Genomic DNA, 19,789 nt, shown 5'->3' on the forward strand with positions numbered 1-19,789 from the left:
TCATACAAAGACTAAAGACTATTGGTTTATGTCTTACCAAACCAGTTTGACTGTGATTGCCTGTCAATTTAAGAGACAATCATACAAATTCCCACCAGAACTTGTAGAAATATATCATTCAAATTGAATGTACTGTTGCTCAATATTAGGAATTTAAAAACTTTAGTTTCTCTTGATTCTATGGCTCTGTGGCGCAATGGATAGCGTGTTGGACTTCTAGGTTTGAGCAGTTATTCAAAGGTTGTGGGTTCGAGTCCCACCAGAGTCGAACTTATGCAATATGATGCAAAATAATGCACAGCAATTTCACACAAAGACTAAAGACTATTGGTTTATGTCTTACTAAACCAGTTTGACTGTGATTGCCTTTCAATTCCCACCAGAACTTGTAGAAATATATCATTCAAATTGAATGTACCGTGGCTCAATATTAGGAATTTAAAAACTTTAGTTTCTCTTAATTCCATGGCTCTGTGGCGCAATGGATAGCGCGTTGGACTTCTAGGCTTGAACAGTTATTCAAAGGTTGTGGGTTCGAGTCCCACCAGAGTCGAACTTATGCAATATGATGCAATATAATGCACAGCAATTTCACACAAAGACTAAAGACTATTGGTTTATGTCTTACCAAACCTGTTTGACTGTGATTGCCTGTCAATTTAAGAGACAATCATACAAATTCCCACCAGAACTTGTAGAAATATATCATTCAAATTGAATGTACTGTTGCTCAATATTAGGAATTTAAAAACTTTAGTTTCTCTTGATTCCATGGCTCTGTGGCGCAATGGATAGAGCGTTGGACTTCTAGGTTTGAGCAGTTATTCAAAGGTTGTTGGTTCGAGTCCCACCAGAGTTGAACTTATGCAATATGATGCACAGCAATTTCACATAAAGACTATTGGTTTATATCTTACCAAACCAGTTTGACTGTGATTGCCTCTCAATTTAAGAGACAATCATACAAATTTCCACCAGAACTTGTGGAAATATAGTATTCAAATTGAATGTACCGTGGCTCAATATTAGGAATTTAAAAACTTTAGTTTCTCTTGATTCCATGGCTCTGTGGCGCAATGGATAGCGTGTTGGACTTCTAGGCTTGAGCAGTTATTCAAAGGTTGTGGGTTCGAGTCCCACCAGAGTCGAACTTATGCAATATAATGGACAGCAATTTCACACAAAGACTAAAGACTATTGGTTTATGTCTTACCAAACCAGTTTGACTGTGATTGCCTGTCAATTTAAGTGACAATCATACAAATTCCCACCAGAACTTTTAGAAATATATCATTCAAATTGAATGTACTGTTGCTCAATATTGGGAATTTAAAAACTTTAGTTTCTCTTGATTCTATGGCTCTGTGGCGCAATGGATAGCGCGTTGGACTTCTAGGTTTGAGCAGTTATTCAAAGGTTGTGGGTTCGAGTCCCACCAGAGTCGAACTTATGCAATATAATGCACAGCAATTTCACACAAATACTAAAGACTATTGGTTTATGTCTTACTAAACCAGTTTGACTGTATTTGCCTCTCAATGTAAGAGACAATCATACAAATTCCCACCAGAACTTGTAGAAATATATCATTCAAATTGAATGTACCGTGGCTCAATATTAGGAATTTAAAAACTTTAGTTTCTCATAATTCCATGGCTCTGTGGCGCAATGGATAGCGCGTTGGACTTCTAGGCTTGAACAGTTATTCAAAGGTTGTGGGTTCGAGTCCCACCAGAGTCGAACTTATGCAATATGATGCAAAATAATGCACAGCAATTTCATGGCTCTGTGGCGCAATGGATAGTGCGTTGGACTTCTAGGCTTGAGCAGTTATTCAAAGGTTGTGGGTTCGAGTCCCACCAGAGTCGAACTTCTGCAATATGATGCACAGCAATTTCACACAAAGACTAAGACTATTGGTTTATGTCTTACTAAACCAGTTTGACTGTTATTGCCTTTCAATTTAAGAGACAATCATACAAATTCCCACCAGAACTTGTAGAAATATATCATTCAAATTGAATGTACCGTGGCTCAATATTAGGAATTTAAAAACTTTAGTTTCTCTTAATTCCATGGCTCTGTGGCGCAATGGATAGCGCGTTGGACTTCTAGGCTTGAACAGTTATTCAAAGGTTGTGGGTTCGAGTCCCACCAGAGTCGAACTTATGCAATATGATGCAATATAATGCACAGCAATTTCACACAAAGACTAAAGACTATTGGTTTATGTCTTACCAAACCTGTTTGACTGTGATTGCCTGTCAATTTAAGAGACAATCATACAAATTCCCACCAGAACTTGTAGAAATATATCATTCAAATTGAATGTACTGTTGCTCAATATTAGGAATTTAAAAACTTTAGTTTCTCTTGATTCCATGGCTCTGTGGCGCAATGGATAGAGCGTTGGACTTCTAGGTTTGAGCAGTTATTCAAAGGTTGTTGGTTCGAGTCCCACCAGAGTCGAACTTATGCAATATGATGCACAGCAATTTCACATAAAGACTATTGGTTTATATCTTACCAAACCAGTTTGACTGTGATTGCCTGTCAATTTAAGAGACAATCATACAAATTCCCACCAGAACTTGTAGAAATATATCATTCAAATTGAATGTACTGTTGCTCAATATTAGGAATTTAAAAACTTTAGTTTCTCTTGATTCTATGGCTCTGTGGCGCAATGGATAGCGTGTTGGACTTCTAGGTTTGAGCAGTTATTCAAAGGTTGTGGGTTCGAGTCCCACCAGAGTCGAACTTATGCAATATGATGCAAAATAATGCACAGCAATTTCACACAAAGACTAAAGACTATTGGTTTATGTCTTACTAAACCAGTTTGACTGTGATTGCCTTTCAATTCCCACCAGAACTTGTAGAAATATATCATTCAAATTGAATGTACCGTGGCTCAATATTAGGAATTTAAAAACTTTAGTTTCTCTTAATTCCATGGCTCTGTGGCGCAATGGATAGCGCGTTGGACTTCTAGGCTTGAACAGTTATTCAAAGGTTGTGGGTTCGAGTCCCACCAGAGTCGAACTTATGCAATATGATGCAATATAATGCACAGCAATTTCACACAAAGACTAAAGACTATTGGTTTATGTCTTACCAAACCTGTTTGACTGTGATTGCCTGTCAATTTAAGAGACAATCATACAAATTCCCACCAGAACTTGTAGAAATATATCATTCAAATTGAATGTACTGTTGCTCAATATTAGGAATTTAAAAACTTTAGTTTCTCTTGATTCCATGGCTCTGTGGCGCAATGGATAGAGCGTTGGACTTCTAGGTTTGAGCAGTTATTCAAAGGTTGTTGGTTCGAGTCCCACCAGAGTCGAACTTATGCAATATGATGCACAGCAATTTCACATAAAGACTATTGGTTTATATCTTACCAAACCAGTTTGACTGTGATTGCCTCTCAATTTAAGAGACAATCATACAAATTTCCACCAGAACTTGTGGAAATATAGTATTCAAATTGAATGTACCGTGGCTCAATATTAGGAATTTAAAAACTTTAGTTTCTCTTGATTCCATGGCTCTGTGGCGCAATGGATAGCGTGTTGGACTTCTAGGCTTGAGCAGTTATTCAAAGGTTGTGGGTTCGAGTCCCACCAGAGTCGAACTTATGCAATATAATGGACAGCAATTTCACACAAAGACTAAAGACTATTGGTTTATGTCTTACCAAACCAGTTTGACTGTGATTGCCTGTCAATTTAAGTGACAATCATACAAATTCCCACCAGAACTTTTAGAAATATATCATTCAAATTGAATGTACTGTTGCTCAATATTGGGAATTTAAAAACTTTAGTTTCTCTTGATTCTATGGCTCTGTGGCGCAATGGATAGCGCGTTGGACTTCTAGGTTTGAGCAGTTATTCAAAGGTTGTGGGTTCGAGTCCCACCAGAGTCGAACTTATGCAATATAATGCACAGCAATTTCACACAAATACTAAAGACTATTGGTTTATGTCTTACTAAACCAGTTTGACTGTATTTGCCTCTCAATGTACGAGACAATCATACAAATTCCCACCAGAACTTGTAGAAATATATCATTCAAATTGAATGTACCGTGGCTCAATATTAGGAATTTAAAAACTTTAGTTTCTCATAATTCCATGGCTCTGTGGCGCAATGGATAGCGCGTTGGACTTCTAGGCTTGAACAGTTATTCAAAGGTTGTGGGTTCGAGTCCCACCAGAGTCGAACTTATGCAATATGATGCAAAATAATGCACAGCAATTTCATGGCTCTGTGGCGCAATGGATAGTGCGTTGGACTTCTAGGCTTGAGCAGTTATTCAAAGGTTGTGGGTTCGAGTCCCACCAGAGTCGAACTTCTGCAATATGATGCACAGCAATTTCACACAAAGACTAAGACTATTGGTTTATGTCTTACTAAACCAGTTTGACTGTTATTGCCTTTCAATTTAAGAGACAATCATACAAATTCCCACCAGAACTTGTAGAAATATATCATTCAAATTGAATGTACCGTGGCTCAATATTAGGAATTTAAAAACTTTAGTTTCTCTTAATTCCATGGCTCTGTGGCGCAATGGATAGCGCGTTGGACTTCTAGGCTTGAACAGTTATTCAAAGGTTGTGGGTTCGAGTCCCACCAGAGTCGAACTTATGCAATATGATGCAATATAATGCACAGCAATTTCACACAAAGACTAAAGACTATTGGTTTATGTCTTACCAAACCTGTTTGACTGTGATTGCCTGTCAATTTAAGAGACAATCATACAAATTCCCACCAGAACTTTTAGAAATATATCATTCAAATTGAATGTACCGTGGCTCAATATTAGGAATTTAAAAACTTTAGTTTCTCTTAATTCCATGGCTCTGTGGCGCAATGGATAGCGCGTTGGACTTCTAGGCTTGAACAGTTATTCAAAGGTTGTGGGTTCGAGTCCCACCAGAGTCGAACTTATGCAATATGATGCAATATAATGCACAGCAATTTCACACAAAGACTAAAGACTATTGGTTTATGTCTTACCAAACCTGTTTGACTGTGATTGCCTGTCAATTTAAGAGACAATCATACAAATTCCCACCAGAACTTTTAGAAATATATCATTCAAATTGAATGTACTGTTGCTCAATATTGGGAATTTAAAAACTTTAGTTTCTCTTCATTGTATGGCTCTGTGGCGCAATGGATAGCGCGTTGGACTTCTAGGTTTGAGCGGTTATTCAAAGGTTGTGGGTTCGAGTCCCACCAGAGTCGAACTTATGCAATATGATGCAAAATAATGCACAGCAATTTCACACAAAGACTAAAGACTATTGGTTTATGTCTTACCAAACCTGTTTGACTGTGATTGCCTGTCAATTTAAGAGACAATCATACAAATTCCCACCAGAACTTGTAGAAATATAGCATTCAAATTGAATGTACCGTGTCTCAATATTAAGAATTTAAAAACTCTAGTTTCTCTTGATTCTGAGGCGCAGTGGATACCGCGTTGGACTTCTAGGCTTGAGCAGTTATTCAAAGGTTGTGGGTTCGAGTACCACCAGAGTCGAACTTATGCAATATAATGCACAGCAATTTCACACAAAGACTAAAGACTATTGGTTTATGTCTTACCAAACCAGTTTGACTGTGATTGCCTGTCAATTTAAGAGACAAGCATACGAATTCCCACCAGAACTTGTAGAAATATAGCATTCAAATTGAATGTACCTTGGCTCAATATTAGGAATTTAAAAACTTTAGTTTGTCTTGACTCCATGGCTCTGTGGCGCAATGGATAGCGCATTGGACTTCTAGGCTTGAGCAGTTAGTCAAAGGTTGTGGGTTCGAGTCCCACCAGAGTCGAACTTATGCAATATAATGCAAAGCAATTTCACACAAATACTAGAGACTATTGTTTTATGTCTTACTAAACCAGTTTGACTGTGATTGCCTTTCAATTTAAGAGACAATCATACAAATTCCCACCAGAACTTGTAGAAATATATCATTCAAATTGAATGTACTGTTGCTCAATATTAGGAATTTAAAAACTTTAGTTTCTCTGGATTCCATGGCTCTGTTGCACAATGGATAGCGCGTTGGACTTCTAGGCTTGAACAGTTATTCAAAGGTTGTGGGTTCGAGTCCCACCAGAGTCGAACTTATGCAATATGATGCAAAATAATGCACAGCAATTTCACACAAAGACTAAAGACTATTGGTTTATATCTTACCAAACCAGTTTGACTGTGATTGCCTCTCAATTTAAGAGACAATCATACACATTCCCACCAGAACTTGTAGAAATATAGCATTCAAATTGAATGTACCGTGGCTCAATATTAGGAATTTAAGAACTTTAGTTTCTCTTGATTCCATGGCTCTGTGGCGCAATGGATAGTGCGTTGGACTTCTAGGCTTGAAAACTTATTCCAAGGCTATGGGTTTGAGTTCCACCAGAGTAGAACTTATGCAATATGATGCAAAATAATGCACAGCAATTTCACACAGACTATTGGTTTATATCTTACCGAACCAGTTTGAGTGTAATTGCCTCTTAATTTAAGAGACGATCATACAATTTCCCATCAGAACTTGTAGAAATATACCATTCAAGGTGAATGTACTGTGGCTCAATATTAGGGATTTAACAACTCTAGTTTCACCAGTATCCATGGCTCTGTGGCGCAATGGATAACAATTCAAATGTTGTGGGTTCAAATCTTACCAGAGTCAAACTTATGGTTTATGTTCTTCAGAAATTGTGTAAGTATTTTAGAAAAATGGATACCGCGTTGGACTTCTAGGCTTGAGCAGTTATTCAAAGGTTGTTGGTTCGAGTCCCACCAGAGTCGAACTTATGCAATATGATGCACAGCAATTTCACACAAAGACTAAAGACTATTGGTTTATGTCTTACCAAACCAGTTTGACTGTGATTGCCTGTCAATTTAAGAGACAATCATACAAATTCCCACCAGAACTTGTAGAAATATATCATTCAAGTTGAATGTACTGTTGCTCAATATTAGGAATTAAAAAACTTTAGTTTCTCTAGTTTCTCTTGATTCTATGGCGCAATGGATACCGCGTTGGACTTCTAGGCTTGAGCAGTTATTCAAAGGTTGTGCGTTCGAGTCCCACCAGAGTCGAACTTATGCCATATAATGCACAGCAATTTCATACAAAGACTAAAGACTATTGGTTTATGTCTTACCAAACCAGTTTGACTGTATTTGCCTCTCAATTTAAGAGACAATCATACAAATTTCCACCATAACTTGTAGAAATATAGCATTCAAATTGAATGTACTGTGGCTCAATATTAGGAATTTAAAAACTTTAGTTTCTCTTGATTCCATGGCTCTGTGGCGCAATGGATAGCGCGTTGGACTTCTAGGCTTGAGCAGTTATTCAAAGGTTGTGGGTTCGAGTCCCACCAGAGTCGAACTTATGCAATATAATGGACAGCAATTTCATACAAAGACTAAAGACTATTGGTTTATGTCTTACCAAACCAGTTTGACTGTGATTGCCTGTCAATTTAAGAGACAATCATACAAATTCCCACCAGAACTTGTAGAAATATATCATTCAAATTGAATGTACTGTTGCTCAATATTAGGAATTTAAAAACTTTAGTTTCTCTTGATTCTATGGCTCTGTGGCGCAATGGATAGCGTGTTGGACTTCTAGGTTTGAGCAGTTATTCAAAGGTTGTGGGTTCGAGTCCCACCAGAGTCGAACTTATGCAATATGATGCAAAATAATGCACAGCAATTTCACACAAAGACTAAAGACTATTGGTTTATGTCTTACTAAACCAGTTTGACTGTGATTGCCTTTCAATTCCCACCAGAACTTGTAGAAATATATCATTCAAATTGAATGTACCGTGGCTCAATATTAGGAATTTAAAAACTTTAGTTTCTCTTAATTCCATGGCTCTGTGGCGCAATGGATAGCGCGTTGGACTTCTAGGCTTGAACAGTTATTCAAAGGTTGTGGGTTCGAGTCCCACCAGAGTCGAACTTATGCAATATGATGCAATATAATGCACAGCAATTTCACACAAAGACTAAAGACTATTGGTTTATGTCTTACCAAACCTGTTTGACTGTGATTGCCTGTCAATTTAAGAGACAATCATACAAATTCCCACCAGAACTTGTAGAAATATATCATTCAAATTGAATGTACTGTTGCTCAATATTAGGAATTTAAAAACTTTAGTTTCTCTTGATTCCATGGCTCTGTGGCGCAATGGATAGAGCGTTGGACTTCTAGGTTTGAGCAGTTATTCAAAGGTTGTTGGTTCGAGTCCCACCAGAGTCGAACTTATGCAATATGATGCACAGCAATTTCACATAAAGACTATTGGTTTATATCTTACCAAACCAGTTTGACTGTGATTGCCTCTCAATTTAAGAGACAATCATACAAATTTCCACCAGAACTTGTGGAAATATAGTATTCAAATTGAATGTACCGTGGCTCAATATTAGGAATTTAAAAACTTTAGTTTCTCTTGATTCCATGGCTCTGTGGCGCAATGGATAGCGTGTTGGACTTCTAGGCTTGAGCAGTTATTCAAAGGTTGTGGGTTCGAGTCCCACCAGAGTCGAACTTATGCAATATAATGGACAGCAATTTCACACAAAGACTAAAGACTATTGGTTTATGTCTTACCAAACCAGTTTGACTGTGATTGCCTGTCAATTTAAGTGACAATCATACAAATTCCCACCAGAACTTTTAGAAATATATCATTCAAATTGAATGTACTGTTGCTCAATATTGGGAATTTAAAAACTTTAGTTTCTCTTGATTCTATGGCTCTGTGGCGCAATGGATAGCGCGTTGGACTTCTAGGTTTGAGCAGTTATTCAAAGGTTGTGGGTTCGAGTCCCACCAGAGTCGAACTTATGCAATATAATGCACAGCAATTTCACACAAATACTAAAGACTATTGGTTTATGTCTTACTAAACCAGTTTGACTGTATTTGCCTCTCAATGTAAGAGACAATCATACAAATTCCCACCAGAACTTGTAGAAATATATCATTCAAATTGAATGTACCGTGGCTCAATATTAGGAATTTAAAAACTTTAGTTTCTCATAATTCCATGGCTCTGTGGCGCAATGGATAGCGCGTTGGACTTCTAGGCTTGAACAGTTATTCAAAGGTTGTGGGTTCGAGTCCCACCAGAGTCGAACTTATGCAATATGATGCAAAATAATGCACAGCAATTTCATGGCTCTGTGGCGCAATGGATAGTGCGTTGGACTTCTAGGCTTGAGCAGTTATTCAAAGGTTGTGGGTTCGAGTCCCACCAGAGTCGAACTTCTGCAATATGATGCACAGCAATTTCACACAAAGACTAAGACTATTGGTTTATGTCTTACTAAACCAGTTTGACTGTTATTGCCTTTCAATTTAAGAGACAATCATACAAATTCCCACCAGAACTTGTAGAAATATATCATTCAAATTGAATGTACCGTGGCTCAATATTAGGAATTTAAAAACTTTAGTTTCTCTTAATTCCATGGCTCTGTGGCGCAATGGATAGCGCGTTGGACTTCTAGGCTTGAACAGTTATTCAAAGGTTGTGGGTTCGAGTCCCACCAGAGTCGAACTTATGCAATATGATGCAATATAATGCACAGCAATTTCACACAAAGACTAAAGACTATTGGTTTATGTCTTACCAAACCTGTTTGACTGTGATTGCCTGTCAATTTAAGAGACAATCATACAAATTCCCACCAGAACTTGTAGAAATATATCATTCAAATTGAATGTACTGTTGCTCAATATTAGGAATTTAAAAACTTTAGTTTCTCTTGATTCCATGGCTCTGTGGCGCAATGGATAGAGCGTTGGACTTCTAGGTTTGAGCAGTTATTCAAAGGTTGTTGGTTCGAGTCCCACCAGAGTCGAACTTATGCAATATGATGCACAGCAATTTCACATAAAGACTATTGGTTTATATCTTACCAAACCAGTTTGACTGTGATTGCCTGTCAATTTAAGAGACAATCATACAAATTCCCACCAGAACTTGTAGAAATATATCATTCAAATTGAATGTACTGTTGCTCAATATTAGGAATTTAAAAACTTTAGTTTCTCTTGATTCTATGGCTCTGTGGCGCAATGGATAGCGTGTTGGACTTCTAGGTTTGAGCAGTTATTCAAAGGTTGTGGGTTCGAGTCCCACCAGAGTCGAACTTATGCAATATGATGCAAAATAATGCACAGCAATTTCACACAAAGACTAAAGACTATTGGTTTATGTCTTACTAAACCAGTTTGACTGTGATTGCCTTTCAATTCCCACCAGAACTTGTAGAAATATATCATTCAAATTGAATGTACCGTGGCTCAATATTAGGAATTTAAAAACTTTAGTTTCTCTTAATTCCATGGCTCTGTGGCGCAATGGATAGCGCGTTGGACTTCTAGGCTTGAACAGTTATTCAAAGGTTGTGGGTTCGAGTCCCACCAGAGTCGAACTTATGCAATATGATGCAATATAATGCACAGCAATTTCACACAAAGACTAAAGACTATTGGTTTATGTCTTACCAAACCTGTTTGACTGTGATTGCCTGTCAATTTAAGAGACAATCATACAAATTCCCACCAGAACTTGTAGAAATATATCATTCAAATTGAATGTACTGTTGCTCAATATTAGGAATTTAAAAACTTTAGTTTCTCTTGATTCCATGGCTCTGTGGCGCAATGGATAGAGCGTTGGACTTCTAGGTTTGAGCAGTTATTCAAAGGTTGTTGGTTCGAGTCCCACCAGAGTCGAACTTATGCAATATGATGCACAGCAATTTCACATAAAGACTATTGGTTTATATCTTACCAAACCAGTTTGACTGTGATTGCCTCTCAATTTAAGAGACAATCATACAAATTTCCACCAGAACTTGTGGAAATATAGTATTCAAATTGAATGTACCGTGGCTCAATATTAGGAATTTAAAAACTTTAGTTTCTCTTGATTCCATGGCTCTGTGGCGCAATGGATAGCGTGTTGGACTTCTAGGCTTGAGCAGTTATTCAAAGGTTGTGGGTTCGAGTCCCACCAGAGTCGAACTTATGCAATATAATGGACAGCAATTTCACACAAAGACTAAAGACTATTGGTTTATGTCTTACCAAACCAGTTTGACTGTGATTGCCTGTCAATTTAAGTGACAATCATACAAATTCCCACCAGAACTTTTAGAAATATATCATTCAAATTGAATGTACTGTTGCTCAATATTGGGAATTTAAAAACTTTAGTTTCTCTTGATTCTATGGCTCTGTGGCGCAATGGATAGCGCGTTGGACTTCTAGGTTTGAGCAGTTATTCAAAGGTTGTGGGTTCGAGTCCCACCAGAGTCGAACTTATGCAATATAATGCACAGCAATTTCACACAAATACTAAAGACTATTGGTTTATGTCTTACTAAACCAGTTTGACTGTATTTGCCTCTCAATGTAAGAGACAATCATACAAATTCCCACCAGAACTTGTAGAAATATATCATTCAAATTGAATGTACCGTGGCTCAATATTAGGAATTTAAAAACTTTAGTTTCTCATAATTCCATGGCTCTGTGGCGCAATGGATAGCGCGTTGGACTTCTAGGCTTGAACAGTTATTCAAAGGTTGTGGGTTCGAGTCCCACCAGAGTCGAACTTATGCAATATGATGCAAAATAATGCACAGCAATTTCATGGCTCTGTGGCGCAATGGATAGTGCGTTGGACTTCTAGGCTTGAGCAGTTATTCAAAGGTTGTGGGTTCGAGTCCCACCAGAGTCGAACTTCTGCAATATGATGCACAGCAATTTCACACAAAGACTAAGACTATTGGTTTATGTCTTACTAAACCAGTTTGACTGTTATTGCCTTTCAATTTAAGAGACAATCATACAAATTCCCACCAGAACTTGTAGAAATATATCATTCAAATTGAATGTACCGTGGCTCAATATTAGGAATTTAAAAACTTTAGTTTCTCTTAATTCCATGGCTCTGTGGCGCAATGGATAGCGCGTTGGACTTCTAGGCTTGAACAGTTATTCAAAGGTTGTGGGTTCGAGTCCCACCAGAGTCGAACTTATGCAATATGATGCAATATAATGCACAGCAATTTCACACAAAGACTAAAGACTATTGGTTTATGTCTTACCAAACCTGTTTGACTGTGATTGCCTGTCAATTTAAGAGACAATCATACAAATTCCCACCAGAACTTGTAGAAATATATCATTCAAATTGAATGTACTGTTGCTCAATATTAGGAATTTAAAAACTTTAGTTTCTCTTGATTCCATGGCTCTGTGGCGCAATGGATAGAGCGTTGGACTTCTAGGTTTGAGCAGTTATTCAAAGGTTGTTGGTTCGAGTCCCACCAGAGTCGAACTTATGCAATATGATGCACAGCAATTTCACATAAAGACTATTGGTTTATATCTTACCAAACCAGTTTGACTGTGATTGCCTCTCAATTTAAGAGACAATCATACAAATTTCCACCAGAACTTGTGGAAATATAGTATTCAAATTGAATGTACCGTGGCTCAATATTAGGAATTTAAAAACTTTAGTTTCTCTTGATTCCATGGCTCTGTGGCGCAATGGATAGCGTGTTGGACTTCTAGGCTTGAGCAGTTATTCAAAGGTTGTGGGTTCGAGTCCCACCAGAGTCGAACTTATGCAATATAATGGACAGCAATTTCACACAAAGACTAAAGACTATTGGTTTGTGTCTTACCAAACCAGTTTGACTGTGATTGCCTGTCAATTTAAGTGACAATCATACAAATTCCCACCAGAACTTTTAGAAATATATCATTCAAATTGAATGTACTGTTGCTCAATATTGGGAATTTAAAAACTTTAGTTTCTCTTGATTCTATGGCTCTGTGGCGCAATGGATAGCGCGTTGGACTTCTAGGTTTGAGCAGTTATTCAAAGGTTGTGGGTTCGAGTCCCACCAGAGTCGAACTTATGCAATATAATGCACAGCAATTTCACACAAATACTAAAGACTATTGGTTTATGTCTTACTAAACCAGTTTGACTGTATTTGCCTCTCAATGTAAGAGACAATCATACAAATTCCCACCAGAACTTGTAGAAATATATCATTCAAATTGAATGTACCGTGGCTCAATATTAGGAATTTAAAAACTTTAGTTTCTCATAATTCCATGGCTCTGTGGCGCAATGGATAGCGCGTTGGACTTCTAGGCTTGAACAGTTATTCAAAGGTTGTGGGTTCGAGTCCCACCAGAGTCGAACTTATGCAATATGATGCAAAATAATGCACAGCAATTTCATGGCTCTGTGGCGCAATGGATAGTGCGTTGGACTTCTAGGCTTGAGCAGTTATTCAAAGGTTGTGGGTTCGAGTCCCACCAGAGTCGAACTTCTGCAATATGATGCACAGCAATTTCACACAAAGACTAAGACTATTGGTTTATGTCTTACTAAACCAGTTTGACTGTTATTGCCTTTCAATTTAAGAGACAATCATACAAATTCCCACCAGAACTTGTAGAAATATATCATTCAAATTGAATGTACTGTTGCTCAATATTAGGAATTGAAAAACTTTGGTTTCTCTTGATTCCATGGCTCTGTGGCGCAATGGATAGCGTGTTGGAATTCTAGGCTTGAGCAGTTATTCAAAGGTTGTGGGTTCGAGTCCAACCAGAGTCGAACTTATGCAATATGATGCAAAATAATGCACAGGAATTTCACACAGACTATTGGTTTATATCTTACCAAACCAGTTTGACTGTGATTTCCTCTCAATTTAAGAGACAATCATACAAATTCCCACCAGAACTTGTAGAAATATATCATTCAAATTGAATGTACCGTTGCTCAATATTAGGAATTTAAAAACTTTAGTTTCTCTTGTTTCCATGGCTCTGTGGCGCAATGGATAGCGCGTTGGACTTCTAGGCTTGAGCAGTTATTCAAAGGTTGTGGGTTCGAGTCCCACCAGAGTCGAACTTATGCAATATGATGCAAAATAATGCACAGCAATTTCGCACAAAGACTAAAGACTATTGGCTTATGTCTTCCAGTTTGACTGTGATTGCCTGTCAATTTAAGAGACAATCATACAAATTCCCACCAGAACTTGTAGAAATATAGCATTCAAGGTGAATGTACAGTGGATCAATATTAGCAATTAAAAAACTTTAGTTTCTCTTGATTCCATGGCTCTGTGGCGCAATGGATAGCGCGTTGGACTTCTAGGTTTGAGCAGTTATTCAAAGGGTGTGGGTTCGAGTCCCACCAGAGTCAAACTTATGCAATATGATGCAAAATAATGCACAGCAATTTCACACAAAGAATGAAGACTATTGGTTTATGTCTTACCAAACCAGTTTGACTGTGATTGCCTTTCAATTTAAGAGACAATCATACAAATTCCCACCAGAACTTGTAGAAATATATCATTCAAATTGAATGTACTGTTGCTCAATATTAGGAGTTGAAAAACTTTGGTTTCTCTTGATTCCATGGCTCTGTGGCGCAATGGATAGCGCGTTGGACTTCTAGGTTTGAGCAGTTATTCAAAGGTTGTGGGTTCAAGTCCCACCAGAGTCGAACTTATGCAATATAATGCACAGCAATTTCACACAAATACTAAAGACTATTGGTTTATGTCTTACTAAACCAGTTTGACTGTATTTGCCTCTCAATGTAAGAGACAATCATACAAATTCCCACCAGAACTTGTAGAAATATATCATTCAAATTGAATGTACTGTGGCTCAATATTCGGAATATAAAAACTTTAGTTTCTCTTGATTCCATGGCTCTGTGGCGCAATGGATTGCGCATTGGACTTCTAGGCTTGAGCAGTTATTCAAAGGTTGTGGGTTCAAGTCCCACCAGTGTCGAACTTATGCAATATGATGCAAAATAATGCACAGCAATTTCACAAAGACTAAAGACTATTGGTTTATATCTTACCAAACCAGTTTGACTGTGATTGCCTCTCAATTTAAGAGACAATCATACAAATTCCTACCAGAACTTGTAGAAATATATCATTCAAATTGAATGTACTGTTGCTCAATATTACGAATTTAAAAACTTTAGTTTCTCTTGATTCCATGGCTCTGTGGCGCAATGGATAGCGCGTTGGACTTCTAGGCTTGAACACTTATTCCAAGGTTGTGGGTTCGAGTCCCACCAGAGTCGAACTTATGCAATATGATGCACAGCAATTTCACATAAAGACTACTGGTTTATATCCTACCAAACCAGTTTGACTGTGATTGCCTCTCAATTTAAGAGACAATCATACAAATTCCCACCAGAACTTGTAGAAATATATCATTCAAATTGAATGTACCGTTGCTCAATATTAGGAATTTAAAAACTTTAGTTTCTCTTGATTCCATGGCTCTGTGGCGCAATGGATAGCGCGTTGGACTTCTAGGCTTGAGCAGTTATTCAAAGGTTGTGGGTTCGAGTCCCACCAGAGTCGAACTTATGCAATATGATGCAAAATAATGCACAGCAATTTCGCACAAAGACTTATGTCTTCCAGTTTGACTGTGATTGCCTGTCAATTTAAGAGACAATCATACAAATTCCCACCAGAACTTGTAGAAATATAGCATTCAAGGTGAATGTACAGTGGATCAATATTAGCAATTAAAAAACTTTAGTTTCTCTTGATTCCATGGCTCTGTGGCGCAATGGATAGCGCGTTGGACTTCTAGGTTTGAGCAGTTATTCAAAGGGTGTGGGTTCGAGTCCCACCAGAGTCAAACTTATGCAATATGATGCAAAATAATGCACAGCAATTTCACACAAAGAATGAAGACTATTGGTTTATGTCTTACCAAACCAGTTTGACTGTGATTGCCTTTCAATTTAAGAGACAATCATACAAATTCCCACCAGAACTTGTAGATATATAGCATTCAAATTGAATGTACCGTGTCTTAATATTAAGAATTTAAAAACTTTAGTTTATCTTGATTCCATGGCTCTGTGGCGCAATGGATAGCGCGTTGGACTTCTAGGCTTGAGCAGTTATTCAAAGGTTGTGGGTTCGAGTCCCACCAGAGTCGAACTTCTGCAATATGATGCACAGCAATTTCACACAAAGACTAAAGACTATTGGTTTATGTCTTACTAAACCAGTTTGACTGTTATTGCCTTTCAATTTAAGAGACAATCATACAAATTCCCACCAGAACTTGTAGAAATATATCATTCAAATTGAATGTACTGTTGCTCAATATTAGGAATTGAAAAACTTTGGTTTCTCTTGATTCCATGGCTCTGTGGCGCAATGGATAGCGCGTTGGACTTCTAGGTTTGAGCAGTTATTCAAAGGTTGTGGGTTCAAGTCCCACCAGAGTCGAACTTATGCAATATAATGCACAGCAATTTCACACAAATACTAAAGACTATTGGTTTATGTCTTACTAAACCAGTTTGACTGTATTTGCCTCTCAATGTAAGAGACAATCATACAAATTCCCACCAGAACTTGTAGAAATATATCATTCAAATTGAATGTGCTGTGGCTCAATATTAGGAATTTAAAAACTTTAGTTTCTCTTGATTCCATGGCTCTGTGGCGCAATGGATAGCGCATTGGACTTCTAGGCTTGAGCAGTTATTCAAAGGTTGTGGGTTCAAGTCCCACCAGAGTCGAACTTATGCAATATGATGCAAAATAATGCACAGCAATTTCACACAAAGACTAAAGACTATTGGTTTATATCTTACCAAACCAGTTTGACTGTGATTGCCTCTCAATTTAAGAGACAATCATACAAATTCCCACCAGAACTTGTAGAAATATAGCATTCAAGGTGAATGTACCGTGTCTCAATATTAAGAATTTAAAAACTTTAGTTTCTCTTGATTCCATGGCTCTGTGGCGCAATGGATAGCGCGTTGGACTTCTAGGCTTGAGCAGTTATTCAAAGGTTGTGGGTTCGAGTCCCACCAGAGTCGAACTTCTGCAATATGATGCACAGCAATTTCACACAAAGACTAAAGACTATTGGTTTATGTCTTACCAAACCAGTTTGACTGTGATTGCCTGTCAATTTAAGAGACAATCATACAAATTCCCACCAGAACTTGTAGAAATATATCATTCAAATTGAATGTACTGTTGCTCAATATTAGGAATTTAAAAACTTTAGTTTCTTTTGATTCCATGGCTCTGTGGCGCAATGGATAGAGCGTTGGACTTCTAGGTTTGAGCAGTTATTCAAAGGTTGTTGGTTCGAGTCCCACCAGAGTCGAACTTATGCAATATGATGCACAGCAATTTCACATAAAGACTATTGGTTTATATCTTACCAAACCAGTTTGACTGTGATTGCCTCTCAATTTAAGAGACAATCATACAAATTTCCACCAGAACTTGTGGAAATATAGCATTCAAATTGAATGTACCGTGGCTCAATATTAGGAATTTAAAAACTTTAGTTTCTCTTGATTCCATGGCTCTGTGGCACAATGGATAGCGCGTTGGACTTCTAGGCTTGAGCAGTTATTCAAAGGTTGTGGGTTCGAGTCCCACCAGAGTCGAACTTATGCAATATAATGGACAGCAATTTCACACAAAGACTAAAGTCTGATTGCCTGTCAATTTAAGTGACAATCATACAAATTCCCACCAGAACTTTTAGAAATATATCATTCAAATTGAATGTACTGTTGCTCAATATTGGGAATTTAAAAACTTTAGTTTCTATGGCTCTGTGGCGCAATGGATAGCGCGTTGGACTTCTAGGTTTGAGCAGTTATTCAAAGGTTGTGGGTTCAAGTCCCACCAGAGTTGAACTTATGCAATATAATGCACAGCAATTTCACACAAATACTAAAGACTATTGGTTTATGTCTTACTAAACCAGTTTGACTGTATTTGCCTCTCAATGTAAGAGACAATCATACAAATTCCCACCAGAACTTGTAGAAATATATCATTCAAATTGAATGTACCGTGGCTCAATATTAGGAATTTAAAAACTTTAGTTTCTCATAATTCCATGGCTCTGTGGCGCAATGGATAGCGCGTTGGACTTCTAGGCTTGAACAGTTATTCAAAGGTTGTGGGTTCGAGTCCCACCAGAGTCGAACTTATGCAATATGATGCAAAATAATGCACAGCAATTTCATGGCTCTGTGGCGCAATGGATAGTGCGTTGGACTTCTAGGCTTGAGCAGTTATTCAAAGGTTGTGGGTTCGAGTCCCACCAGAGTCGAACTTCTGCAATATGATGCACAGCAATTTCACACAAAGACTAAGACTATTGGTTTATGTCTTACTAAACCAGTTTGGCTGTTATTGCCTTTCAATTTAAGAGACAATCATACAAATTCCCACCAGAACTTGTAGAAATATAAATTCAAATTGAATGTACTGTTGCTCAATATTAGGAATTGAAAAACTTTGGTTTCTCTTGATTCCATGGCTCTGTGGCGCAATGGATAGCGCGTTGGAATTCTAGGCTTGAGCAGTTATTCAAAGGTTGTGGGTTCGAGTCCAACCAGAGTCGAACTTATGCAATATGATGCAAAATAATGCACAGGAATTTCACACAGACTATTGGTTTATATCTTACCAAACCAGTTTGACTGTGATTTCCTCTCAATTTAAGAGACAATCATACAAATTCCCACCAGAACTTGTAGAAATATATCATTCAAATTGAATGTACCGTTGCTCAATATTAGGAATTTAAAAACTTTAGTTTCTCTTGATTCCATGGCTCTGTGGCGCAATGGATAGCGCGTTGGACTTCTAGGCTTGAGCAGTTATTCAAAGGGTGTGGGTTCGAGTCCCACCAGAGTCAAACTTATGCAATATGATGCAAAATAATGCACAGCAATTTCACACAAAGAATGAAGACTATTGGTTTATGTCTTACCAAAACAGTTTGACTGTGATTGCCTTTCAATTTAAGAGACAATCATACAAATTCCCACCAGAACTTGTAGAAATATATCATTCAAATTGAATGTACTGTTGCTCAATATTAGGAGTTGAAAAACTTTGGTTTCTCTTGATTCCATGGCTCTGTGGCGCAATGGATAGCGCGTTGGACTTCTAGGTTTGAGCAGTTATTCAAAGGTTGTGGGTTCAAGTCCCACCAGAGTCGAACTTATGCAATATAATGCACAGCAATTTCACACAAATACTAAAGACTATTGGTTTATGTCTTACTAAACCAGTTTGACTGTATTTGCCTCTCAATGTAAGAGACAATCATACAAATTCCCACCAGAACTTGTAGAAATATATCATTCAAATTGAATGTACTGTGGCTCAATATTCGGAATTTAAAAACTTTAGTTTCTCTTGATTCCATGGCTCTGTGGCGCAATGGATAGCGCATTGGACTTCTAGGCTTGAGCAGTTATTCAAAGGTTGTGGGTTCAAGTCCCACCAGTGTCGAGCTTATGCAATATGATGCAAAATAATGCACAGCAATTTCACAAAGACTAAAGACTATTGGTTTATATCTTACCAAACCAGTTTGACTGTGATTGCCTCTCAATTTAAGAGACAATCATACAAATTCCTACTAGAACTTGTAGAAATATATCATTCAAATTGAATGTACTGTTGCTCAATATTACGAATTTAAAAACTTTAGTTTGTCTTGATTCCATGGCTCTGTGGCGCAATGGATAGCGCGTTGGACTTCTAGGCTTGAACACTTATTCCAAGGTTGTGGGTTCGAGTCCCACCAGAGTCGAACTTATGCAATA

General features: G+C 37.7%; 1 protein-coding gene and 56 non-coding genes across 57 annotated transcripts in view; all 57 read left to right on the forward strand.

The window, feature by feature from the left end:
- Window positions 1-19,789, forward strand: part of LOC148075843 (protein sel-1 homolog 3) — a 67,569-nt gene that overhangs the window by 14,471 nt on the left and 33,309 nt on the right. The gene's annotated exons all lie outside the window — the stretch shown is intronic.
- On the forward strand, window positions 183-268 carry trnar-ucu (transfer RNA arginine (anticodon UCU)). Its single transcript is given in 2 exon segments — window positions 183-219; window positions 233-268. It is a non-coding gene; the product is annotated as a tRNA-Arg (tRNA).
- Window positions 468-553, forward strand: trnar-ucu (transfer RNA arginine (anticodon UCU)). The gene is given in 2 exon segments: window positions 468-504; window positions 518-553. It is a non-coding gene; the product is annotated as a tRNA-Arg (tRNA).
- Window positions 1,063-1,148, forward strand: trnar-ucu (transfer RNA arginine (anticodon UCU)). Its single transcript is given in 2 exon segments — window positions 1,063-1,099; window positions 1,113-1,148. It is a non-coding gene; the product is annotated as a tRNA-Arg (tRNA).
- On the forward strand, window positions 1,359-1,444 carry trnar-ucu (transfer RNA arginine (anticodon UCU)). The gene is given in 2 exon segments: window positions 1,359-1,395; window positions 1,409-1,444. It is a non-coding gene; the product is annotated as a tRNA-Arg (tRNA).
- Window positions 1,655-1,740, forward strand: trnar-ucu (transfer RNA arginine (anticodon UCU)). The gene is given in 2 exon segments: window positions 1,655-1,691; window positions 1,705-1,740. It is a non-coding gene; the product is annotated as a tRNA-Arg (tRNA).
- Window positions 1,783-1,868, forward strand: trnar-ucu (transfer RNA arginine (anticodon UCU)). Its single transcript is given in 2 exon segments — window positions 1,783-1,819; window positions 1,833-1,868. It is a non-coding gene; the product is annotated as a tRNA-Arg (tRNA).
- On the forward strand, window positions 2,078-2,163 carry trnar-ucu (transfer RNA arginine (anticodon UCU)). Its single transcript is given in 2 exon segments — window positions 2,078-2,114; window positions 2,128-2,163. It is a non-coding gene; the product is annotated as a tRNA-Arg (tRNA).
- trnar-ucu (transfer RNA arginine (anticodon UCU)) lies at window positions 2,673-2,758 on the forward strand. Its single transcript is given in 2 exon segments — window positions 2,673-2,709; window positions 2,723-2,758. It is a non-coding gene; the product is annotated as a tRNA-Arg (tRNA).
- trnar-ucu (transfer RNA arginine (anticodon UCU)) lies at window positions 2,958-3,043 on the forward strand. Its single transcript is given in 2 exon segments — window positions 2,958-2,994; window positions 3,008-3,043. It is a non-coding gene; the product is annotated as a tRNA-Arg (tRNA).
- trnar-ucu (transfer RNA arginine (anticodon UCU)) lies at window positions 3,553-3,638 on the forward strand. The gene is given in 2 exon segments: window positions 3,553-3,589; window positions 3,603-3,638. It is a non-coding gene; the product is annotated as a tRNA-Arg (tRNA).
- Window positions 3,849-3,934, forward strand: trnar-ucu (transfer RNA arginine (anticodon UCU)). The gene is given in 2 exon segments: window positions 3,849-3,885; window positions 3,899-3,934. It is a non-coding gene; the product is annotated as a tRNA-Arg (tRNA).
- Window positions 4,145-4,230, forward strand: trnar-ucu (transfer RNA arginine (anticodon UCU)). The gene is given in 2 exon segments: window positions 4,145-4,181; window positions 4,195-4,230. It is a non-coding gene; the product is annotated as a tRNA-Arg (tRNA).
- On the forward strand, window positions 4,273-4,358 carry trnar-ucu (transfer RNA arginine (anticodon UCU)). The gene is given in 2 exon segments: window positions 4,273-4,309; window positions 4,323-4,358. It is a non-coding gene; the product is annotated as a tRNA-Arg (tRNA).
- On the forward strand, window positions 4,568-4,653 carry trnar-ucu (transfer RNA arginine (anticodon UCU)). The gene is given in 2 exon segments: window positions 4,568-4,604; window positions 4,618-4,653. It is a non-coding gene; the product is annotated as a tRNA-Arg (tRNA).
- trnar-ucu (transfer RNA arginine (anticodon UCU)) lies at window positions 4,874-4,959 on the forward strand. Its single transcript is given in 2 exon segments — window positions 4,874-4,910; window positions 4,924-4,959. It is a non-coding gene; the product is annotated as a tRNA-Arg (tRNA).
- Window positions 5,180-5,265, forward strand: trnar-ucu (transfer RNA arginine (anticodon UCU)). The gene is given in 2 exon segments: window positions 5,180-5,216; window positions 5,230-5,265. It is a non-coding gene; the product is annotated as a tRNA-Arg (tRNA).
- Window positions 5,774-5,859, forward strand: trnar-ucu (transfer RNA arginine (anticodon UCU)). The gene is given in 2 exon segments: window positions 5,774-5,810; window positions 5,824-5,859. It is a non-coding gene; the product is annotated as a tRNA-Arg (tRNA).
- Window positions 6,070-6,155, forward strand: trnar-ucu (transfer RNA arginine (anticodon UCU)). The gene is given in 2 exon segments: window positions 6,070-6,106; window positions 6,120-6,155. It is a non-coding gene; the product is annotated as a tRNA-Arg (tRNA).
- On the forward strand, window positions 7,359-7,444 carry trnar-ucu (transfer RNA arginine (anticodon UCU)). Its single transcript is given in 2 exon segments — window positions 7,359-7,395; window positions 7,409-7,444. It is a non-coding gene; the product is annotated as a tRNA-Arg (tRNA).
- Window positions 7,655-7,740, forward strand: trnar-ucu (transfer RNA arginine (anticodon UCU)). Its single transcript is given in 2 exon segments — window positions 7,655-7,691; window positions 7,705-7,740. It is a non-coding gene; the product is annotated as a tRNA-Arg (tRNA).
- trnar-ucu (transfer RNA arginine (anticodon UCU)) lies at window positions 7,940-8,025 on the forward strand. Its single transcript is given in 2 exon segments — window positions 7,940-7,976; window positions 7,990-8,025. It is a non-coding gene; the product is annotated as a tRNA-Arg (tRNA).
- trnar-ucu (transfer RNA arginine (anticodon UCU)) lies at window positions 8,535-8,620 on the forward strand. The gene is given in 2 exon segments: window positions 8,535-8,571; window positions 8,585-8,620. It is a non-coding gene; the product is annotated as a tRNA-Arg (tRNA).
- trnar-ucu (transfer RNA arginine (anticodon UCU)) lies at window positions 8,831-8,916 on the forward strand. Its single transcript is given in 2 exon segments — window positions 8,831-8,867; window positions 8,881-8,916. It is a non-coding gene; the product is annotated as a tRNA-Arg (tRNA).
- On the forward strand, window positions 9,127-9,212 carry trnar-ucu (transfer RNA arginine (anticodon UCU)). The gene is given in 2 exon segments: window positions 9,127-9,163; window positions 9,177-9,212. It is a non-coding gene; the product is annotated as a tRNA-Arg (tRNA).
- Window positions 9,255-9,340, forward strand: trnar-ucu (transfer RNA arginine (anticodon UCU)). Its single transcript is given in 2 exon segments — window positions 9,255-9,291; window positions 9,305-9,340. It is a non-coding gene; the product is annotated as a tRNA-Arg (tRNA).
- trnar-ucu (transfer RNA arginine (anticodon UCU)) lies at window positions 9,550-9,635 on the forward strand. Its single transcript is given in 2 exon segments — window positions 9,550-9,586; window positions 9,600-9,635. It is a non-coding gene; the product is annotated as a tRNA-Arg (tRNA).
- On the forward strand, window positions 10,145-10,230 carry trnar-ucu (transfer RNA arginine (anticodon UCU)). The gene is given in 2 exon segments: window positions 10,145-10,181; window positions 10,195-10,230. It is a non-coding gene; the product is annotated as a tRNA-Arg (tRNA).
- Window positions 10,430-10,515, forward strand: trnar-ucu (transfer RNA arginine (anticodon UCU)). Its single transcript is given in 2 exon segments — window positions 10,430-10,466; window positions 10,480-10,515. It is a non-coding gene; the product is annotated as a tRNA-Arg (tRNA).
- Window positions 11,025-11,110, forward strand: trnar-ucu (transfer RNA arginine (anticodon UCU)). Its single transcript is given in 2 exon segments — window positions 11,025-11,061; window positions 11,075-11,110. It is a non-coding gene; the product is annotated as a tRNA-Arg (tRNA).
- On the forward strand, window positions 11,321-11,406 carry trnar-ucu (transfer RNA arginine (anticodon UCU)). The gene is given in 2 exon segments: window positions 11,321-11,357; window positions 11,371-11,406. It is a non-coding gene; the product is annotated as a tRNA-Arg (tRNA).
- Window positions 11,617-11,702, forward strand: trnar-ucu (transfer RNA arginine (anticodon UCU)). The gene is given in 2 exon segments: window positions 11,617-11,653; window positions 11,667-11,702. It is a non-coding gene; the product is annotated as a tRNA-Arg (tRNA).
- trnar-ucu (transfer RNA arginine (anticodon UCU)) lies at window positions 11,745-11,830 on the forward strand. The gene is given in 2 exon segments: window positions 11,745-11,781; window positions 11,795-11,830. It is a non-coding gene; the product is annotated as a tRNA-Arg (tRNA).
- Window positions 12,040-12,125, forward strand: trnar-ucu (transfer RNA arginine (anticodon UCU)). Its single transcript is given in 2 exon segments — window positions 12,040-12,076; window positions 12,090-12,125. It is a non-coding gene; the product is annotated as a tRNA-Arg (tRNA).
- Window positions 12,635-12,720, forward strand: trnar-ucu (transfer RNA arginine (anticodon UCU)). The gene is given in 2 exon segments: window positions 12,635-12,671; window positions 12,685-12,720. It is a non-coding gene; the product is annotated as a tRNA-Arg (tRNA).
- On the forward strand, window positions 12,931-13,016 carry trnar-ucu (transfer RNA arginine (anticodon UCU)). The gene is given in 2 exon segments: window positions 12,931-12,967; window positions 12,981-13,016. It is a non-coding gene; the product is annotated as a tRNA-Arg (tRNA).
- On the forward strand, window positions 13,227-13,312 carry trnar-ucu (transfer RNA arginine (anticodon UCU)). The gene is given in 2 exon segments: window positions 13,227-13,263; window positions 13,277-13,312. It is a non-coding gene; the product is annotated as a tRNA-Arg (tRNA).
- Window positions 13,355-13,440, forward strand: trnar-ucu (transfer RNA arginine (anticodon UCU)). Its single transcript is given in 2 exon segments — window positions 13,355-13,391; window positions 13,405-13,440. It is a non-coding gene; the product is annotated as a tRNA-Arg (tRNA).
- trnar-ucu (transfer RNA arginine (anticodon UCU)) lies at window positions 13,947-14,032 on the forward strand. The gene is given in 2 exon segments: window positions 13,947-13,983; window positions 13,997-14,032. It is a non-coding gene; the product is annotated as a tRNA-Arg (tRNA).
- trnar-ucu (transfer RNA arginine (anticodon UCU)) lies at window positions 14,247-14,332 on the forward strand. The gene is given in 2 exon segments: window positions 14,247-14,283; window positions 14,297-14,332. It is a non-coding gene; the product is annotated as a tRNA-Arg (tRNA).
- trnar-ucu (transfer RNA arginine (anticodon UCU)) lies at window positions 14,553-14,638 on the forward strand. Its single transcript is given in 2 exon segments — window positions 14,553-14,589; window positions 14,603-14,638. It is a non-coding gene; the product is annotated as a tRNA-Arg (tRNA).
- Window positions 14,849-14,934, forward strand: trnar-ucu (transfer RNA arginine (anticodon UCU)). Its single transcript is given in 2 exon segments — window positions 14,849-14,885; window positions 14,899-14,934. It is a non-coding gene; the product is annotated as a tRNA-Arg (tRNA).
- On the forward strand, window positions 15,153-15,238 carry trnar-ucu (transfer RNA arginine (anticodon UCU)). The gene is given in 2 exon segments: window positions 15,153-15,189; window positions 15,204-15,238. It is a non-coding gene; the product is annotated as a tRNA-Arg (tRNA).
- Window positions 15,442-15,527, forward strand: trnar-ucu (transfer RNA arginine (anticodon UCU)). The gene is given in 2 exon segments: window positions 15,442-15,478; window positions 15,492-15,527. It is a non-coding gene; the product is annotated as a tRNA-Arg (tRNA).
- trnar-ucu (transfer RNA arginine (anticodon UCU)) lies at window positions 15,728-15,813 on the forward strand. The gene is given in 2 exon segments: window positions 15,728-15,764; window positions 15,778-15,813. It is a non-coding gene; the product is annotated as a tRNA-Arg (tRNA).
- trnar-ucu (transfer RNA arginine (anticodon UCU)) lies at window positions 16,034-16,119 on the forward strand. The gene is given in 2 exon segments: window positions 16,034-16,070; window positions 16,084-16,119. It is a non-coding gene; the product is annotated as a tRNA-Arg (tRNA).
- trnar-ucu (transfer RNA arginine (anticodon UCU)) lies at window positions 16,330-16,415 on the forward strand. Its single transcript is given in 2 exon segments — window positions 16,330-16,366; window positions 16,380-16,415. It is a non-coding gene; the product is annotated as a tRNA-Arg (tRNA).
- trnar-ucu (transfer RNA arginine (anticodon UCU)) lies at window positions 16,626-16,711 on the forward strand. Its single transcript is given in 2 exon segments — window positions 16,626-16,662; window positions 16,676-16,711. It is a non-coding gene; the product is annotated as a tRNA-Arg (tRNA).
- trnar-ucu (transfer RNA arginine (anticodon UCU)) lies at window positions 16,932-17,017 on the forward strand. Its single transcript is given in 2 exon segments — window positions 16,932-16,968; window positions 16,982-17,017. It is a non-coding gene; the product is annotated as a tRNA-Arg (tRNA).
- Window positions 17,517-17,602, forward strand: trnar-ucu (transfer RNA arginine (anticodon UCU)). Its single transcript is given in 2 exon segments — window positions 17,517-17,553; window positions 17,567-17,602. It is a non-coding gene; the product is annotated as a tRNA-Arg (tRNA).
- trnar-ucu (transfer RNA arginine (anticodon UCU)) lies at window positions 17,770-17,855 on the forward strand. The gene is given in 2 exon segments: window positions 17,770-17,806; window positions 17,820-17,855. It is a non-coding gene; the product is annotated as a tRNA-Arg (tRNA).
- On the forward strand, window positions 18,066-18,151 carry trnar-ucu (transfer RNA arginine (anticodon UCU)). Its single transcript is given in 2 exon segments — window positions 18,066-18,102; window positions 18,116-18,151. It is a non-coding gene; the product is annotated as a tRNA-Arg (tRNA).
- On the forward strand, window positions 18,194-18,279 carry trnar-ucu (transfer RNA arginine (anticodon UCU)). The gene is given in 2 exon segments: window positions 18,194-18,230; window positions 18,244-18,279. It is a non-coding gene; the product is annotated as a tRNA-Arg (tRNA).
- Window positions 18,785-18,870, forward strand: trnar-ucu (transfer RNA arginine (anticodon UCU)). Its single transcript is given in 2 exon segments — window positions 18,785-18,821; window positions 18,835-18,870. It is a non-coding gene; the product is annotated as a tRNA-Arg (tRNA).
- trnar-ucu (transfer RNA arginine (anticodon UCU)) lies at window positions 19,091-19,176 on the forward strand. Its single transcript is given in 2 exon segments — window positions 19,091-19,127; window positions 19,141-19,176. It is a non-coding gene; the product is annotated as a tRNA-Arg (tRNA).
- Window positions 19,387-19,472, forward strand: trnar-ucu (transfer RNA arginine (anticodon UCU)). The gene is given in 2 exon segments: window positions 19,387-19,423; window positions 19,437-19,472. It is a non-coding gene; the product is annotated as a tRNA-Arg (tRNA).
- On the forward strand, window positions 19,691-19,776 carry trnar-ucu (transfer RNA arginine (anticodon UCU)). Its single transcript is given in 2 exon segments — window positions 19,691-19,727; window positions 19,742-19,776. It is a non-coding gene; the product is annotated as a tRNA-Arg (tRNA).

This window comes from Callionymus lyra, chromosome 7 (assembly GCF_982586985.1).
Source record: "Callionymus lyra chromosome 7, fCalLyr1.hap1.1, whole genome shotgun sequence".
Classification (NCBI taxonomy): domain Eukaryota; kingdom Metazoa; phylum Chordata; class Actinopteri; order Syngnathiformes; family Callionymidae; genus Callionymus; species Callionymus lyra.